General features: G+C 46.1%; 1 protein-coding gene across 4 annotated transcripts in view; it reads right to left on the bottom strand.

Moving 5' to 3' along the window:
* HIVEP3 (HIVEP zinc finger 3) overlaps window positions 1-20,807 on the bottom strand; it is a 529,666-nt gene that overhangs the window by 182,668 nt on the left and 326,191 nt on the right. Inside the window, exons 1-2 of one of the 4 annotated variants that reach the window (XM_090056874.1) lie at window positions 13,918-14,081; window positions 13,051-13,158 (exon numbers count right to left, since the gene is read on the bottom strand). The exons of 2 other annotated variants lie outside the window; for them this stretch is intronic. The gene's annotated coding sequence lies outside the window, so the exon portion shown is untranslated. Of the gene's footprint in view, window positions 1-13,050; window positions 13,159-13,917; window positions 14,082-20,807 lie in introns of those variants that run through there. One more of the 4 variants, XM_090056876.1, reaches the window with a different exon arrangement.

The raw sequence follows: 20,807 nt of genomic DNA, 5'->3' as shown, positions 1-20,807 counted from the left end.
AAAGAGCGGTGCAATGCCACGTGTCCTACCGCTAGGCAAGCAGGGGGTGTGGCACAGCCCAGTGGTAGCTGCCTTCACCCCACACACAGATGCAGGGGTAACGTGCCCCCCAGGCCTCCGCCAGGGTGTGCACAGCAGCAGGAACCCCCCTGCATCACTCGACAAGCCACCTGGGCTCTGACTGTCCCACTAGCCAGCTCAGCCAGAACACTATTCACCCTAGCCCCTGCTCCTGTCTCGTTCCCTCCCCTACTGCGAGAACCTCAATCTGCCCCCCACCTCCAGCCAATTCTCCTTCACAGAATCGACTGGTATTTGCCAGCTGTGCTGTGCAGCTAGTGATCCATGTGCCGGGCTACAATCGTGACTATGTATGAGCCCCTCCTCACCCCTGCTGCAGCCGCCCGAAGCCTGTGGCTGGGCTGCCTTGTGGTCCTACTCACTGCCCCGCATTTGGGAGGACTGAGCTCTGGCCTTCCACCACCTATTACTGCAAGCTCACAACAATGGACTCCATGGACATGGAATAAATGCTTGATGGCTCATGCACTGGCTCCATCCTGCCTGCCAATCTTTGCTGCACAGTGGCAGACACAAAGTATTCTGGGAGCTGAGTACCACAGCATGCAGCCTTCCTAAATCTGTTCATCCCCCACAAAGTGAAACCATGCTCCTTCTACCCCACTAAGGCCACTGGTGGTTACAGCTGGGCAGGACATCCACCCCTCTAGCCCAGTGGTCTCCAAACTTTTTTGATCGTGCACCCCATCAGTAAAAAATTGTTGAGCATGCACCCCCAATATATGTATATTTATATAAATAGAAATAGAAATAGAAGTTCTAATATTTTCTTCCCACACCCCAATGGATCGTCTTGTGCGCCCCACTTTGGAGAGCACTACTCTAGCCCACTAGACATACAGGGTGCACCTACAAAGTGCCAATTTAAGGCACATTACTATTTTTAAGGTGCATTAAGGGCATAAGTCTACACGTGTGAGCCCTTAATGTGCCTAAAAAATGGTGATTTTAGGCTATTCATGCCTAAATTTGATACCTGCAAGAGCAGGTATCAAATTTAGGTGAGGTGAGAATAGCTAAAGCACCTTAATGCACGTGTAGATGTGTTAAGGCACATTAACGGTGTGTATGTCAGTTTGCACACTGCATTAATGTACCTTAATATTTGCATATGTAGGCAAATGTGCATTAAGTTTAGGCATGTGTAAAAGCACATGTGGACACGCCCACAGTAGCCTAAGCTAATAGAGCCCAAAGTAATACTTTGCTAAACAGACTGAGCCTTTAAGTCCTAGTATTTCCCTAATTTAAGACTGAATGTGTCACTTTTTTGCACATGACTTTAGATACACAAGCTTTTTCCTTTCTTCTTTTAGCTATCAGTTAAAAGATTCCACATCCCCCTACCCCATCTTACTTAAATGTTCTGAAGTACCAAGATAACAGCTCAGCACTGAAGAGTCCAAACACAAAACAGCCCCTTTCTAATCCATTTGGGTGCTTTTGGATGCTATTTCCCATCAGTGACTTAGCTGTTTCTTGATTCCGTTATAAATGCAGCCAGGAAAAATGTCCTGAAAATACTGTTCCCAATTAACATTGGCCCCTCTGAAATCAGTATCATGGCCACTTGCTAAACATATTTCTCCCTAGAAGAATTTACAGTGTTTTCTTTCATAGTTTCATAGTAGTTTGGGGTCAGAAGGGACCTAAACAGATCATCTAGTCTGACCACCCCCATCACTGGTAGGAGTACATGCTGGGATCACACGACCCCAGACAGGTGTTTGTCCAACCTCTCTTTGAATTTACCCAAGGTAGGAGCAATGACCACTTCCCTAGGAAGTTGGTTCCAGATCCTAGCCACCCTAACAGTGAAATAGTGCCTCCTAATCTCTAACCTGAACCTATTCTCCAGCAGCTTCTGGCCATTGTTCCTCGTCACCCCAGGTGCTACTGGGGGGGAATAGGGCCTTTCCTATTTGCTGCTGATCTCCCCCAACAAGTTTGTAGGCAGCCACCAAATCCCCCTTCAGCCTCCGCTTGCTGAGGCTGAACAGGTTCAGGTCCCTCAGCCTCTCCTCATAGGGCCTGCCCTGTTCCCCATCAACCAAGCAGGTACTTGATGAACTCCAGAGTATAACAGTTTCCACAGTGATTATAGAAAAAGCAGCAGTGCCAGAAATAGCACCGTTAAATGGAAAACATCCCCTGCACTTGCTCTCTCACACACACAAACCCTCTTACATACAGATCAAACAGCTAATCTCCAACACCAGGAACCATCATTTTGAAGCCTTGGAATAGCACAGGCACTGGTGCCTACACTTGGGAAAGAAAGAGCCCCCACATCAATCCCTTGCCCATCTCTTACATGCCAGGTATAAACTGAATTAGAATCCACTACAGATCAGTAACTGTGTATACATACAGTATAAACACACACATATATACATACAGACACATGTGTGAACTTAAGTGTAATGGGTCACCAATAACAGTCTTTCAACAGCAGTTTCCCACACATTATAGACAATCTATTTTACCAAACAGGTATGGACCAAAGCACCAATGTGAAGGGCATTTTGTCCCTAACATAAAACTACCATAGAAGCAGTACATATCCAAGGACCACACAAAAAGAAAAATAACTCTCCCTTAGCAATTTAATTTATTTAAGTATTTGAATCCTATAACACACAGAGCTGCAGTTTCCTGTCTAAGCAAGACACTCCCAGATGAAATGATGCCTGCATTTTTGGCACATTCCAGGTGCAGACAGAAGTAACAATTTTCTCCCGATCTGACTCTTGAAAGTGCTCTAAAGCCTTGACCAAACACAAGTGCATGGCTGCTTTAAAAGGGCACAGTCCTGTGACAATGGGGGTTCAGATGAAGGCACTCCAAAGTGAAGCATCTTCATTAATTTCTGCCTGCACTACACCAGGAGCAGGGCTCAGTTGATGCAGCCCAGCGCTGCTCCCAGCACCATTTCCAGAATGGAAGGGGGGGGAGGGCAAAGGAAGCTTGTTCTGGGGGTTGCCCAGCTGGCACTGGAGGGTGGGGCAGGTAGATTGGACCCCCCCCCCCACACACACACACACACACCAACACATCTGGACACAACCTTGGGTTCGTGGAGGCAGCTCCAATCCACCTACAACCCCACTCCAGCATGGCTGGGGAAACCCCAGAATAGACCTCCCTTCCCTGCCTTCTCCCCCTCCCACCCTGAGACACAGGAGACATTACAGGAGCTGGGGGTGAGGGTAGAGGTTAAGCCAGGAGATGAGGTTGCAGAGAAGAAGCTGCCTCTCCCCCTGGATCAGCTCCAAACTGAATCCCAATCCCCCACCCTCCCAACCCAACAGCTAATGTCTCTTGGGTCGGGAGGATCAGTCTAACATGTGGCACTTTCTGTGAAATACCATGAGTTAGACTCAGGAGCTGTACTTCTGTCACAGCTTTCCCTCACTCACATGCACATTCACACGCACATGCGGTAACACCCTCACAACCCCTTGCTGCAGGTACTCCAGCTCTGTTAATTCAAATGAACAGAGCCTGGGGGTGCAGATGTGCCTGTTACAGTCAGCAGTTCTATGCATAAAGCAGAGTTTCTCATTTTTAGCATTTACCAAAAATAAAAGATAATTTTCAGCAAATCATAGAATCATAGAAGTAGGGTCAGAAGCAACCTTGTAGATTCAGGTTCATTGAATACCCTTACCATCTTTAAAGTGTCCTACTGATTAATTTCTCCCATAAAGGCTGATACAAAGAAAAGAAATCCACTTTTTAAATTTAAATTAGCTTTTTGCTTGCTGAGATCTCGCCTAGTCACCTCCAGATCAGTATTATGTGCCTTCTTGTTTCACTTTCTCACACTTGTTGCACTACTTTAACTTTCTTGTAAGGCCTTCTAGGCAGAAACCCACTCTGACTATTTGCTCTGAAAGCTGCTTAAGCCACTTTTGGTCACCCTACTGAAAAAGGAAGCTGAGTCTGACACGGTTAATATTCATATCACTGGCACTTTCCCTCAACTTCTTTAAAGATCTAAGACCCACATATGGTACAATAAAACCAAAAGAGCAGACTGTTCTCTGGCAAAAACAGCTAGGCAATAATGATTTCCTTCAATCCTCCACCATATCTGAGTATAACATCCATTTACAGTGAATGTGGAGAACACTGAGGATATAGATTTAATAAGTCTCTACTGAATAAACATTCCTGTTCACAACAGCACAAAACACAGCAATGTCACTTCAGGGCACTGTATCGTTTGTGATGCAACGCTGTTATATTTTAAGGGCCAGTGTGTGCCACTGAATTACAAACTGCTGGGGAGGCGGGGGGGCAGGGATTGCCTTGCACCCTGCTGTAGCTCCTGGGGTGGCTTACATGCAGATGCTAACAGGGAACAATCCCTGCACTGTGAAGCGCTCGTGAACTACAATTCAGGCTAGTTCATGCACAGACAGTGTAGTGAAAAGGCTGCTCCTGACCTTCTCCATACTGTGTGCATCCATGGAACTGCCAGCTGCAACTAGGCCCTCAATTAAGAAATTATATTTAGCATCTTTTTCCAAACTGTTTGCCGCAGTTAGTTACTGTTGCACACTGTAAAACAACATAAAAATAATGTCTAGCTCTCCCCAGCCTGGGATTGCAGTACTTTACGAACTGTTGTGAATGAAGCCTGGCTTCCCCATGTGGAAGTTGAAGCACAGGCTTTGTCTCCCTGGGGAAGCTGGCTGGAGGAGTTTTTACAGAATAAACCATTCCAGAATAATGCCCACTATGGACATCCTGTTCCAGAATTAAAGTAATTCCTATTTCAGCAAAAAGTGTTTACCTACTGGACCTACTCTGGCCAATCTTCCCATGTTCATAAAGCCAGAGTGGGGAAATGACTTGCCCACATTCACACAACAAGTCTCTGGCGCACAAGTTTAACCAAAACATGTTAGTTTAATGCTGGAAATCCCCTGGCCTGGTTTATATAAGAGATAAGACTAGATGGATATGCTGGTCCCTTTTGGCCTTGAACTCTGAGAGCTAGAAAAAAAGATAAAGATCTTTTGAAGCTTATACCCCTGCCGTACCCATATCATGCCAAAGTCTGTCTTAAAGCACCTGCACTTTCCCATCTCCCTTGATCTTCAGCCAAGGAAAAGCAAGTTTCTCTCGGGGTTTTATTCCTTCAGCTCTGAGAAAAAACAAAAGAAATACTTGAGTGTTACCAGCAGACTGGTGGGAAATACCTGAACTCAACTGCCATTCTGTGCTTAGGAAAGTGCCATGTTTTCTATGATCTGGTGTTTGTTCTTGGTTCTTGTTTGACCTTCCATTGCACTATTTTATTCAAAGGTCTCTAATTTTTCGAAAGAGGAACTTTATTATAAAAGGCAACGAATAAGCCAATAAAACCTAATTTTTGTCTCTACAAGCTATAAAGCCTATTATATTTGAGCTGCAAAATATCATGTAAATATAAACAAATAAATGTACAATGCTAAGTTGCTGGCTCAGTTTCAATTAAAGACTTCCAACACCTGTTTCCCCTTGTACAAAAAGAAAAAAAAAAAACCCTCCTCTCCTAACACAAGCCTTCTCAGGAGAACTCGGTCTGGCAGTGCTTAGTCTAGTGGATCATTCTTTTCCCTAAATGGTGGAATTCGCAGACATGAGGACAGTTAACAGTACTATTTTTTTCCTTTTCTGTTTTAAAGGACAGGTGCCAGATCCACAGCTGGTGTAAACAGCCACAGTACTTGTAATGTGAGGGGAGCTCTGCAAATTTACACCAGCTGAGAATCTGGCCCTCCATCAACTCCAATCCTCCTGCATTCAAGATGATACTGTCTTGGATACACTAACCAGTGATTGAGTGCTAATTTGGCTGTGATTATCTTGCTGAAAAGAGAGAAACTGTACGGTGTTTTGTTTTATTTAGATGCTACTTTAGGAAGCCTATGAACTTCGCAAAAACATTTTTTATTTGAACTCCTGAATTTTCCCATTTTTGTCTTATCTTTACTTTTTCTACTTTATTTTTTTCCAATTAAGATTACTGTGTTCCCTCAGAAGGAAACAAAAACAAGAAAATAGAATAAAGGGCAGGAGGAAGTGAATGAAACCTGTGGGTAGCTATTTAAAGAGTCGGCGATGCCTCATGGAAAACTATGAAACCCATTCTATCTACCAGCGGTTCTGTTGCTCCAGTCTTGGCTCCGTTTTTTGCTTCCCTTGGATTATTTCTTGTGAGAGATATGGGTCTAGAAACAAGCTATTTCCTGATCATCCATCCTTTCATACAGCTCTTTCCCCAACTGATGCTGGGATCTGTTTTGTAATGTGAAGTCATTTCCATAGCTCCTACAAGGGATGGCACTACCAGGCTGGAATTTCAGCAGTTCGGGGCTTGGTGAAAGGTAAATAGGGACTAACAAGAAACAGAGATGCAGTCCACAAGTAAGCCTACAGAGTGAGACAGCAAAATGCAGAACCCTGGAGCTTTGACAGACCTGCCAAGTGTCAAGACTGCATTGCATGTGGCACTCGCTCTTGGCAGCTCTACTCGCATATCTAGTAAGCAAAGTTTATAAGAGATACACCCCCTCCTGCAGCCTAGGGAAGAAGCAATGGGCTGTAAGCCAGGTGTCCAAGGTCGTGTCCAGATGTGCATGGACATTTTGTTCCCTGGGGACAGCTAGTGGTAGCACACCTTGCACTACCACTAGCTGTCCCTGGGATTTGCCTGTGCCACACAGGAAGTTACCCCGGGTAGGGGAGAGGAGGCTAGGGCCAGCACTGGGCTGGCCCCAGTAGCCTTATCTGGGGTCCTGGGGGCCTCCCGGGACTACAGCAGTAGCTGTGCTGCTGTGCACAGCCTGCCTGGCAGTGGAGCTTGGCCCCAGCCAGCCAGGTTCCAGCTTCAGGTGGCACACAGTACTGTCACATGCGCTGCTCCGCTTTCTTTTTCGGCAGGTTTTTTTGACCCCTGGATATCTGGGGGTCAAAAAACCCCTCCGTACTACTCCCTTGCAGCACAGAGAACAACTGAACATAACGCACAGCCGTGCTCATCTGAACACGGCCCAGAAGTCCTACTTCTAGCTCACCTCCTGAATGCTGTTAATAACTCTTCGTACTTCACAGCCCATACTAGTAAACAAATCCTTGCATCTCTACCATATTAGGCCAGTATCTTTCATGATTTTGCAAATGAGATAAGTAAGAAATTATGCAGGCTTACTTCTGGTAGGGGGTGAGGCAGAACCAAGGTCAAATCCAAATCTTACGTTGCCACACCACCAGATCATGCACTTGCCTAGCCTGCCTTTAACCACAAGACCACACTTAGAGCCCAGAACATAACTCTAGGCTCCTGGTACCTGCTGCCTCATAAATAGTTGTACAAACCACTGTTAAAGTATGTGTCACTCATTCTCTGTAGCTAAACCCACTTAGAAAATAACTGCCTGTTTCATCATCAGTTACTCCTGTAGTGGCAACAAAATAAGGGTTTGCTCTGGCTCTAAGGGTCAAAACTTATTTACGATTCTCATGGAAAATAATATGAAACTGTATACTTAGCAATTCCTCCTGAGGTCTGCAAGTGAGCTACTTATCCTGTAATACAGACTTGCCAAGAAACACAAGAGTGGTACTTCCCTCTGGTGCTCCCTACAAGGTATGTGGCAATAGAGGTTCCTGGCTGGATGTAGGAGCATGGTAAAAAGAGCTTATTGAGCTAGTATATTTAAAATCTGGGTTCCTGGGGAAACATCCACTTTGCATTGACCTGGATCCTGTTAATTTTCTTTAATTTCACCCAAAGTCTGCTCACAGAGCACCAGGCACACTCCAATCTTGCCGCTTCCTGGGGTAACATATTAAAAATCCAAATGTAACATCTAGATCCTGCTAGACCCAGCCAATCTGTGGCTACAACTCCAAGAATCCCAGAGCCTGCAAATCTATTTGCTTTTAGTCCACCAGATTAATATGGACCCCAGCATTTCAGAACAACCATGCTGCAATCCTGGATCATGGGAATTTTTCTAGGAGATCTTTTAAGGTCTGCAGGAGAGGCAGGGAAAGGGCCAGATGACGGCAGAAGAGAGGACTTGGAGCTAAAAGTCATGGAGCTGCCAAAACTGGTCACATTTGCCCTGAAACTCTAGGTCCACTCCTGCCTCCCCCTTTAAAGTTTACTATAAGGTTGAAAACAGCATTTACTGAACCCACAGTTTGCCACTTAAACTGATGCACTTGTGCTCTTTAAAACTCCAAGCCAGATTCTCCCCTGCCTTACATCTCATCTCATTATTTACATCTGTGCAAAATGAATGTAAAATGCTACCTCACTCACCCACACCAGCCAGTAAGTGACTGCAGAAGCTGCAAGACAGCATGGAACGAGGACCCTGATGCTCAAGCAATACCCATTTTTGAAGTGTGGGTACAACTTGATCTTGCTAATCTTTTCCTTCCACTGACCCCTGTATGAAAGCTGCTGAATGGTTTTCACTCACATTCTCCAAAAGAAAAGTGCCTCAATACAGAAAGCTTTGTGCAACAGCAAAGAGGGAGTTAGAAAGAATATATTTAGACAGTCTTAGCTAGATTCGTTATTATTGCTCCGGCTCAGGAAAAAGCTTCTCAGAAATTTTCCATATAACATGGCTGGCTCTGTACACTTGAAAAAAAAAATCTTCAGTTCATCTTCCTCTGCCTTGCAGAGAGATCAGTCTCTGCTCTGAAGAGCACATAACCCTGTTTGCGCAAGGACAGCTTGCTCACACTGTGGCTATGGAAAGTTTTCTGCATAGAGAAATGGGACAGCATGGTGAGGGCATGGTTAGGTTCAAGTACCTGGGAAAGCCAATACTATGCTATCTGCATCTGGCCTGGACTTATGGGGTGGAAGGATGGTCTGGGATACTGTCAGTACCTTTCTAGCAGAAATGCTAAGAGGTGGTAGGGAGTGAAGGTTTGCTGAACATTTATTCTCATGAGTGCTTTTGATTGGGTGAAAAAAATCTCCCAGTCTCTTTAACACGTGCTCTTCCTAACACGCAAGGCTGTCTTTGACTTGTGTTAAAAGACTCACTTATGCAGAGATGCAATTAGAGCAGATTTGGATACAAATCTGATTACTGTAACGATTATACTGACTGAGATCCTGGTTAGCAGGCAAAGGGAATGACTGGCTTGTTAATTCTCATTTGAGTAGCAGTGAGAAGGCTGATGGCAACCTCTTACAAGGTGGTCTCAGCAGGAGAGCTTAGCCGGGGAGAGGGAGGACACATGAGGAATCTTTCACTCCAATGGGGTCAGGTTAACAAACTAAAGGTAGGAAAAACTCAGTGAGCGTGCTGAGTAGAACAGAGGGGAAGAATAGACAAGGCCCCCAGCATCATAACTGTCCCAGCTGACTGCAGATCCCAGCAGAGCCATAAAGAGCTACTAAAAAGCAGCCTTTTTAGGGTAAAGACAGACAAAAAAACCTGGGGCTAAATCAATTAAATCTTTGCAGGTTAGTCTAAACTGCATAGATTGAACAAATAAGCAAGTGAACAGGATTTACTTTTGATTTCAGAAATGCAGCCACATGCCTGCAGTGGCTCAAACCAGAAGCTGGGAGGCACTACAGCACACCTTCCTGCTCAGCTGGAGCAGACAGCTTGGGCCAAGGCCAGCCCACCCACCCTGCCAGGGAGGGGTTTGTGAGAGAAGTGCAAAGCATCCCGGGATGCTGGGAGTTAACTTGAGTCTGGATGGGATCTGGGACAGAAGTTCAATAAACTGATTTAAATCAGTTTGATACTACATCTACCCAGATTTATCTTGAATCAGTTTCGACCATTTTGAAAGTGGTTTAAACATGCTGAATTTGTGTTGTGTTACAGATCTGAACTGGCTTCTGATCATTTCTACCAGTTTGTGTGTAATTTGTCCCTAGCCTTAATGCTACATAAAAACAGTGTTTAAATTAAAACAAATTACTTACTTTCCTTTTCAGAATGTATTTTAAGTGTGAGCCCATCTTTAAGAAAGCAACCACTAGAAGACAATTTAGAAATAACAAATCCACCAAAATACAATTTGAATTCAACAGGTGCAGCCAGACGTAACCAGGAGTTCTAAAGTCAATACTCCTCTGAGTAGAGTCAGCAGGAACGTGAAGACTGGAGCATTGAAGAAATTAAAGGTAAATGAGCTACTTCGGTGAGAAAGGACTTTGCCCAACATAACCATGGGAATTCACCAGAGACACGCTGCAAGGAGTTCCCAGGAGTCCCTACTAAAGAGCTGCCACTAAACTAAAATGGATGGTAGGGGTGATTTCCCAAACCCTGACAAATCCTTACACTCTCCAGTTACTGCTAAAAGTATCCAAGATAGAGATGCTTTAATCCTGTGAGCTCAGGAAATATTTCTCAGTCGCGCTTTTTTAGTTTTTATGTTTGAAATAAAAGGTATTTCAAAACGTTTTCTCAGTGGACTCATTCCTATATATCCCCCTAGAAGTCCTATATGCATGATCTCATACACACACACGTGCACACTGCAAACTACACATGCTGAACACTGTGCTATTCTACTGAAAGCCTCTGTATATTTTTCAAGAGTAAACTCCAAACATTTCTGAGTTTCTCTACCACACAATTCTGCCTGTCTCCTTGGTTATGGTCATGAGAACGTGATCTTGCCTACAGGGGAAAACAAATGAGCAGTGTCTGCAGTCCCTTTCTCCATTTTCTCTGTCACAAAAATAGCTGGGACAGAGATTTAAGGAGCAAGGAAAGAAATTTCGTGGGAGCTCCCTGTTAAAATATGGAGAATACAAAAGATGCAGCGGTGGCCAAGAGTATATCTGTATACAAACCTTTCCCAGTCACCCCCCCAACCTTTTCCATACACTATAAATGTCACTGAGACATCAGAAATATACCCACTGTGGATTAAGATTATTTTAATCTGTAACAGTGAATGTAATTCAATCCACTTTCTTTACACTTCAGCAAATTGGCATGAAAATAAATGTGTGTTCAACAGGTGCAGAACATTTTCTAATGGAGGAGGCTGGGGAAGCACCAATATATATGAGAGTGTCTGAGGATGTGTAGAAAATTGCTGCAAGGACAACTGTAACTTGCTTGCACTTTTACCAGCACTGAACTTAATTAAGAACTGAAATGCTAGCTTTCCATCTTTGATACACAAATACAGATTCCCTGTTAATGAGCCCTGTCCCAGTCACCCCCTAACCTTTTCCTTAATAATGACGAAAGTGAATCTTGTGCTGAAGGAAGAGGCCATGTCACAAGCCTTGTAGAAAGAAGACCTCTACTCACAGAAGAGAGACAGCAGAGACAGCACAGAGGATGGAGACATGCATTTCCCTTATGCATCACCACTGGGGCTGAGAAGGAAATCTGATCCTGCTGGCTGGGCCCACTCAGTCCTGAGCCTGTCTGCTGAGGCTGCCAACTCGGTGGGGGTTACGATTAATGCTACTATTGTGGTTTTGGTTTCTCCACCCATCCAGTCAGATGACAACTGAGATGCTTCCATTCTCCCATTATGCTTCTACAAAAACTGCTGTTTTATTCCTATAGGGAGTCTCAATTCTGACCATACTGTATATATGTGGGAAACAGAATGTAAAGTTTCTAAACTGCTGAGGCTGTGTAAACAAAGCCCAACACAACAGCCTCCAATGAACATTAACAGGCCTCTTCTGCTTCATGCTCTCAAGGGAACCCAAAAAACCTAGCAAGAGGAATCAGAACAAGAGGCACACGACCATTCAAAGAAGGGATATCGAAGTATCTGGTGGCCTGCTTTCCACATGCTGAAGACTAAAAGTGTCCCTGCCTACTGCCACTAGTAATGTTCAGATACCTGTCCAGTAAAAGCTAGCAAGCCATGAGTTTGGATTCTGTTGGTCACACTACACATTTTCATGTCAACTGCCACAATCGTTTTCACGTGCTGGAGTTTAACTTGGCAGAATTGCCAAAACACTCTCCCAATAGCTGCACAGTAAATTCCAAACCTCAATGGCTAAAAAAATTGAGAAAACATACAACCCTTTCCAGCAACCTCTTACATGAAATAAAAAAGCATACATTTGCATGCAGGAATTCAATTCATGTCTGCAGTTCAGATTGCACCTTTGGGTATATCACAGACATTATTAATTTCCATCAAGAAGGATTAAGAAACTTAAATCATTAGTGTTCATTTTCTCAGACTTAATGTATTCTAAAACTGCCTCATTTAATGCTGATGTGCAGGTGTTAATCTGCAATGAAACACTCACAAAGATAAAATACCCAACTGGTTACCCCAGTTAAAGGCCCACCTATCTTGCAGATCTCTGTACTCATATTGTCCTAATCTAGCAGGGTTTTTCTTCTCTCTCTCTTTTTTTTTTTTTTTTTATACTCTAATCTTGGAAAGTCAGTCTGATGCAAAAGCTGTCCTCCAGAACCTTGTTAAAAGATCCTGCACACAACAATCAGATGTCAGACAAGAACATCCTTATTGTTTCCCACTTCTACTAATAAAGAAAATAAAAGCTATTCTGGATCAATGTCTCGTAAAACTACCAGTGACCACCCCCGCCCCCCCCCAGTGCCACCAGTGCCAGTCCCAAGGCGGACTCCTCGAGGACATCAATTAAAGATACACTGCCATTAACATTCAAACTGCAGCTTATTTATCTGCCAGCACTGGTGCCTGGGCTGCCTGGCGAAGAATCAAGAGAAACAAGCTCTTCGTGTATACAGTATACAGTAGTCCTACATCCAGTAACTCCTGGTTACTCATTAGAGTGACCTCATCAGGGAGACATGCCTGAGTGGTACAAGTGCCCTTAATTGACTCTGGCCTAATTTGCTGTGCTGCCCCCCACCCGCCCCACTCTGTTTTGACCATAGCTGATAAGAAGAGAAAAACGCCACTGTACGTTCATTGTTCAGAAGGAAGCAATCGGGATTTCATTACCTGCAGAGACTCTGTTCCCATGCCCCCTGTACTGCAGCCTTCTTTCTCTCATGACTCTGTCTTGTAAGAGGTAGGAACCCTGAGACTTCAGGGGGATGTTCTGACTGGCTGTAATAGAAAAGGTTATTTTTAAAGCTCCTTATTTGGGCAGTGATGTAAAGGGAAGTTGTTCAGTCAGCACCACCCACTGTTTCCATTCACTACACATTGTTTCCTGTTGTCAAGCAGCTGCTGTAGCTTTCAGTACAGACAAGGGAATCCTTCAGCCCTTGGCTGGCTGTCAGGCATTGCACAACTTAATAGTGTGTTATTGAGACACTCCTCGCCGGGGCCAAACTGCTTATGTTCTTATCAGACATGTCTTCCTTTCAAACTATCGCTAACAACTCTTCCAGGCTTGACCATGGCCATTGGGATAAAAACGCCAGGCGCTCTCCCGGTCTCCCGCCCTCAGAGCGGCTCCCTTCTCCTCGGCGGCGCCTAGACACCCGCGCCCTGCCCTCGTGCTCCCCGCGGCCCGGCTGCACGGCGGGGGGCGAACAAGCTTCCTCTCAGGGCTCCTGACCTGCGCGGTGGGTGGGATCTAACGGGGCTGCAGAGGATCCCCGCACCAATCGCTCGCCCAAGCGAGCCGCTCCCACAGCTGTGGGGCCCGAGCCGCTCCTGCCGGCGGGGGGGCTGACACAACCCCTGCGGGCGGGGCGCTCGTGCGCCTGCCTGCCCCACGCGCCCGCCCGGGGGCCGCAGCAGGCCCCGGGCCGTGCTGCGCGGCCGCTGCCCGCTCCTCCCGGCACGCTGCCGCGGCACGCTGCCGCTCTCGCCCCGGCGCGTCCCCCGCCGGGAGCCGCGAGGAGCTCCGGGACTGACCGAGGCCGAAACCGCTCCGCTCCCGGCTCCCGCGCCGCCGCCGCCCGCTCGCCTCAGCCCGGCCGGGCCGGGGAAGTGACTCACTGCCCCGCGGGGGCGGGGAAGCGGCGCCAACCACGCGGGTTGCGGGCAGTGCTGGCTGCCCCGGGAGGACCTGCCCTGCCCTGCCCTGCCCGGCCCCCTCCAGCAGGTGGGGAGGCCTGCGGGGGTGACAGTTACCCGCACACCTTGCACTCGTGTGCGGGGGGATGCATCCAGACATGGCCCCTGGCGTGGGCAGGGTCGTGCAAGCAGATGCGCTCCTCCACGGGCAGGCACGGGGGCTGGCATGGAGCGGGCGCAGGTCCTCCCGGGTCCGCGGAGAAGGGCGAGGGCCTCGCCCTGGGCCCCCTCCACTTCGCTTTGCACCTAGGCATTTGTGCCGTAAGTCAAGGCAAGAAGAAGGTCGCTGCCCCTCTCCTACACAACCTGCATTCGTCCCCCGCGCTCTGAGGGACTGGGGGCAAAGTTTCTTCTGCCTGGGTGTAACTGGAGAGCCCTCTGGACTGGAGGGAGGCAGAGGAAGGTTACAGGGATCATTTACATCAAGACTGACCACTTCGTTCTCCAGGTGAAAGGCAACACGTGCGTTCCTGAGTTCACAGCATAGCACCTGCACTGCTGGGACCATATTGCCACTACCTGCCTCAAAGGACGACTTTTCACCTCCTCATCCGAGCCCATGACACATACAGCTTATTGTTGGGCAACGCAGCAAGGGAACTTGTACCAGTCTCCAGCGTCCCACTGCTGAACTGCACAAGTAACTCAAGCTGAATTGCCTGCTCTGTACTTTGTTTTAGCTGGTGTTTACCCTCAAGTGGGCTGAATGCCAGGTCCATAGGGTAAGCACGGACGCCTAATTCTGTAACACTGGGAGGCACCATGAGGCTGTGACAGGTTTCGCTCCTTTTCCATGAATCAGGGAGGGGAAGAGCCTCTTGGGAGGAGCAATTAACATTTGGTCACGTTGGTCCTGAAACTATATTCGCTGCAGCCAGCAGAGCTTCTGGCAGTGCTGTCAGCCCTGAGCATTCAATGAGAGCACTATGCTCCTTGTAAAAGCAGAGCAACAACCTCTTGGGCTTCAAGTATCAGAATATTGCTAGCGCATTGTGATCGCGCATCTGCTTTGGCGGCGGCAAGACAGCCCTAATCTAGTCAGACTTCCAGTTTCGTTTTCAGTTAGAATTTATCTGTTAAAGCTTTCACAGGCATGACACAGTGATGACACCAATTTCGTTCTTCCAGAGAATTTCTGAATGGAAACGTTAGCACGTGCAAAATGCTGGGTGTAATCCATACATCAAAGCTGCGGGATACATGCGTGGCTGATTTTACTGTGAGCCCCTAGTCCATGCTCAGCAAACCACTCAGCCTGGATTTGAGGCATGTAATGAGTATCTATGTCCAAACTCACCCCTATTCCTGGCTCAACACTGCATTGCCTTGGGGTTTATTAGTAAGTCTAAAATACTAGCACAACATAAACCACAGCCTAAGCTTCCTCCCCAGCACTGGGAGTTCCTAAAGTTCCCGCCCCCTGCCACTGCAAAGTGGCCAAGGTGCAAAAACCAGAGCATTAATTGCTTCTCAGCCACTCGGCAGTGTGTGTGTGTGTGTGGGGGGGGGGTGGATGCACAGCAAAAAGAGTAAGATTAAATGTGCAGCTGTGCCTTGAACTTCAGCCATGATTTAGGTAGGTCCCTACCTATAAGGGGTTTAAGCCTGCATCTTTCTCCCTTCGCAGAATTCTGCTGTAACCGTCAGACCACGGATTAGATGGTAGCTACTAGTTCTTCCTCCTGCCTCTAACACTTGCTACCCACAGATTTTGCCTGGCTACAATGTTGGGACTTGCTGGTACACTTGCACAGTACATGCTCAGTCATGTATATTCATATAGAGTTGTGTACCTGCCTGGCCAGAGTGCAGCTCATATTTAGTAGCCATTTGGACACTTGTGCATCCATACTGCATGGGGAATATGGATGCAAACTGAGTGGTACATGGCAGTTATATGGGTACATAAAGTGTAATATGATTTTGCCCTAAGTGTTACTTTGCTATGACAGATGTGCCTGTAAGACAAGCAAGATCCTTGGCTCTCCAGGGACCTGGCAGACCTCCTGCATCTTAAAAGGAAGACCTACAAAGGATGGAGGACTGGAACTGCCACCAAGGGGGAATACTCTGCTTTAGTCTGGACTTGCAGAGAGCAAATCAGGAAAGCCAAGGCTGTGATGGAACTCTAGCCAGTTACAAATATCGAGGAAAATAAAAAGTCCTTTTTTAGATATGTGGGGAGCCGGCGGAAAAGCAAAGGCAACATTGGACCCCTGCTAAACCTGATGGGACAACTGACAACTGACACCCAGGAAAAAGCAAACTTGCTAAATGGGTACTTTGTGTCAGTTTTTCACCAGTTCCATGGGATGGTCCTGCCCACTATGGGTCAAGGAGGCCCGGGCGAGGGAGATTCCTCGCCCTCCACTGAAGCTGACCTCATGAAGGAACACCTCGACAGGCTGAATACCTTCAAGTCAGCCGGCCCTGATGGGTTACACCTGAGGGTACTCAGGGAGCTGGCGAGCATCAGAACTCAGCCCCTGGCACGTATCTTTGAGAGGTCTTGGCGCTCTGGTGAAATGTCCGATGATTGGAAGAGGGCCAATGTGATGCCTATCTTCAAGACAGGGAGGAAAGTAGATCCAGCTAACTACAGGCCCATCAGCCTGACCTCTATCCTGGGGAAGGTCTTGGAAAAGATAATCAAGGAGGCCATCCTTAACAGACTAGCTGAAGGCAATATCCTGATGGATACCCAGCATGGGTTTGTTGCGGGTAGGTCTTGCTTGACCAATCTCATTTCCTTTTATGACCGGGGGACTTATCACCTGGACAAAGGGGAAGAGATTGACATCGTATACCTCACCTTTAAAAAAAAGCCTTCGATCTGGTATCCCACGATCACCTCTTGGCTAAACTGGCTAACTGTGGCCTTGACATCAGCGCGATCTGCTGGCTGGGGAACTGGCTCTGCAGTAGGACCCAGAGGGTGGTAGCCGATGGGAGCCAATTGTCTTGGTGCGCTGTGACCAGTGGAGTCCCACAAGGCTGTGTCCTAGCACCTATACTGTTTAACATCTTCATCAATGATGTGGACATTGGTGTCAGAAGTGGACTGGCCAAATTCGCCAATGACGCCAAAGTCTGGGGTAAAGCATCCACACCTGAGGACAGGAGGCTGATCCAGGCAGATCTTGACAGGCTCAGAAAATGGGTGGATGAGAACCTGATGGTGTTCAACACTGAAAAATACAAGGTTCTCCACCTTGGGAGGAAAAACCTGCACAATGCTTATAGGCTCAGTAGTGCTATGCTGGTTAGCACTACAGATAAAAGGGACTTGGGGGTTGACCACAAGAAGAACATGAGCCTTCAGTGTGATGCTGCAGCTAGTAAAGCGAGCAAAACACTGGCTTGCATCCATAGATGTTTCTCAAGCAGATCCTGGGACATCATTCTCCCCTTGTACTCAGCCTTGGTGAGGCCGCAGCTGGAGTACTGCATCCAGTTTTGGGCTCTGCAATTCAAAAAGGATGTGGAGAAGCTTGAGAGGGTGCAGAGGAGAGCCACACATGTGATCAGAGATCAGGAAAACAGACCTTATGACAAGAGGCTGAGAGCAATGGGGCTATTCAGCCTGGAAAAGCACAGGCTCAGTGGTGATCTGATGGCCACCTTTAAGTTTATCAGGGGTGCTCATCAGGATCTGGGGAAATGTGTGTTCACCAGAGCCCCCCAAGGGATGACAAGATCAAACTGTCTCAAACTCCACTGTGACCAATTCAGGCTGGACATAAGAACTTCTTCACTGTCTGAGCCCCCAAGATTTGGAATAGACTGCTGCCGGAGGCAGTTCAAACACCCACTTTGAACGCCTTCAAGATACATTTGGATGCTTATCTTGCTGGGATCCTGTGATCCCTGCTGAATTCCTGCCCCTGGGGCAGGGGGCTGGACTCGATGATCCTCCAGGGTCCCTTCCAGCCCAAATGTCTATGAAATCTATGAAATCTGCATGAGCATTCTCTGTTTGGTGACGGCAATGTTTTTCAGGGATTGTTTTTATTTGCTCCTGAACAATGTCAGGTTTCCAATCTGGTGGATATCATGTATGGACTCAAGCCCTTGAATGATTTCAGAGGACAAAACAAGACAACTTTGTTTGAATCCAGGCAGCTGTAGGGAAGGCAAGTTTTTTGTTTTGTTTTCTGTTTGGTTGGTTTTGTGTTTCCCCTCAAACAACAGGACTAGTTTTGCCTCCTGTGCTGGATCTAGACTGCTGGTACAATAATATTGGTTAGGGGTGTGGGGCTTTTTTTAAATGATAGCTTTTTGCTGGTAAAACCCATTATGGACACAGTTTTCACCAGCTTGTTTTTGTCAGTGTAATTTGTATTGTTCCAGGACTTAGTATATGCTATACTGGCAAAAACATCCCTCTTTTGGTGTCTCTTCCATCTACATGAAGGAGGTTTCCTAGTGTGGTAGTAAATTTAGTCGGGCTTCTGGCCTACTTGACTAGGAAAACAGACAAAGACCAGAAGAGCTGATACTGCTTATTTCAGTTACATGTTTTGAGATAAGGAATCCTGCATGTCTTATTACCCTGTGCACAGATGTCCAATTAAGTAAACTTGTTTTGGTTTCTCCAAGGTCATATTTTTTCTCTTTCTTTGTCTTAAGTATAAATATGCTTATAAACTTATAGAGTAGGAGGATTCCTTTGAAACAGACAAGTGGGTGATTCCCCTTGCTGTATGAAATCCTCCCTGTGATCACAGTATAGCCCTAAATAAAGAAAAGCTGGCTATGTCAGGTCTGATTCAACCACAACGCAAAGTTTGATTTCTTCCACACTAGCATGGTTATACCAGTAGAGTTTCACTGGAAAACCTTTCCTACTGTAGTCAAGGCTAAATAAAGTAGCCTTATTAAAAAAATATATACTTGCCAAGTTTGAGTTTACATTTCCCTCCATACATCATACCACTGGAGTATAACCAAGAAGTCACCTAACAGCAATGAAATATGTGAGGGCCCTGTGATGGAAAAAATGACTCTGACAAGCAGAGGAGCAACTTAACAGAATATGCTTTTCTAAGTGAATGTCAACAGAGTTGTAGTTGTACTCAGTAAACATAAAGCTGGTTTTTAAGAGAGGTAATGATTGGAAACCTGCAACCAAAACATCAGTTTGGCCTGTCTCCAATCCAACACGGAATAGCTTCATACATAATGGGCGTGTCTACACATGCTATTAGTGTGAATGAACAAACTCCGGAGCTTATTGCTCCCAGACGCTGCATCAGGCGCTGCCCAAGAGTGTAGCATGTTGAACTGAGTCAGAGCAGCCCTGGCTGGCAGGAGGCCTGGGGGTTACCAGCCATCCCAGGATGCTCCCATCAGCTCAGCATGCTGCAGAGGGGCTGGCCAGGGCACAAGGGTGCTTCAGTGTGGAGCTGGCAGGCTGCACCTGAACTGAAGCACCCTTATGCCCCAGCCAGCTGGGGCAGTGTCTACACATGCACTGCCATGGAGTTTTTTGCCCAGCAAACCCCCGCTCCCCTCCCCCAAAACAGTTTTTTTAGTTTTATACAATAAGTTTACTCTGGCCTAATAGGAGTGCACATGTAGATGTGCAATGTTTACTGTGCAGCTAATTAGTCAACAGTGCAACAGTAAATGTGTTGTGTAGGTGTGTCCAATGAATCCCTATCACACCTCAGTACTGGAAAAGACAAAACAGCAGCCGCTGTACAGTATAAATAAATCGACTTTCTATATGCATCCTATTTCCTCAGTAATCCTGTCTTAGATGCTGAATTTCAAAATTAGCTTCTCTCAGCCCTAGCAGACATAGCCTTCAAGATACAGGTGGTGCATGCTTCATTTATACCATATTTACTCAAATATAAGATGAGGCTCCCCTGCATATTAGTATTTGGATATTCACAGAATGAATGTGATGCAGCTCACAAGAGTATATATAAAATTATGAGGGCTCCCACTATAAACATGAGGAAAAAAAGCTCCTCATCTTAAATATCCATTGCCTATCATTAAACTGACTGCCAACAGCAACATGTGCTCAGTAATGGAAACCAATTATGAAGTTGATTAAATGCAGCAACAAGCACAACTATAAAACACATGGCCCATATTGGGCAAACATATTGATAGGAATCTTCTTATTTATTATTTATAAATTGTTATTAAAAGCACACTTATCCCCCTACACTTACAAAACTTCACATTTGAGCATCCTTGTTTTACCAAGACTTCATATCACAAAACACCTACATATTAAAAACATACAACTACATATATTAAACCCTTAAACAACATACATCAACTTCCACAAAAAAAACCCTTACAGAAATCTTTTTCTTTATACAGAACCCCATGAAAAACTATTACCTCAGTAACCACCTGAAACTCTCTGCCCCTTCCCATCAGTCCTCTCTGTTGTTTAGTGAAACAAGTGTGTCCAGTCCTTTTTCCTCCACTTTTTCTCTGCCTCTTCCTCTCCAATCTCTTCCTTGTCCCAGTAATGTAGTATTTCAGTTCATGCAGCCCCAGCTTCAGGCACTCTCTTTCAGTGAAAACCAACCCCTTAAACACCCAGAGGTTTCTTACTTTCCATAAACTAGTTTTAAAACATGCTAATAAAGTCCTTAATAATGTTTCCTCCAGTCCCTTTGGTATAAGTCCATATAGTACCATGTCCTATGCTAATGACAGGTTTATTTTGGTGACACTCAGAAAGTGGCAGACCTTTCCCA

The sequence above is a fragment of the Crocodylus siamensis genome, chromosome 7, assembly GCF_052110815.1.
Source record: "Crocodylus siamensis isolate JL-2025a chromosome 7, ASM5211081v1, whole genome shotgun sequence".
Taxonomy (NCBI): domain Eukaryota; kingdom Metazoa; phylum Chordata; order Crocodylia; family Crocodylidae; genus Crocodylus; species Crocodylus siamensis.
The sequence above is the reverse complement of the archived record's forward strand: the minus strand, read 5'-3'. Positions and strand labels throughout refer to the sequence as shown.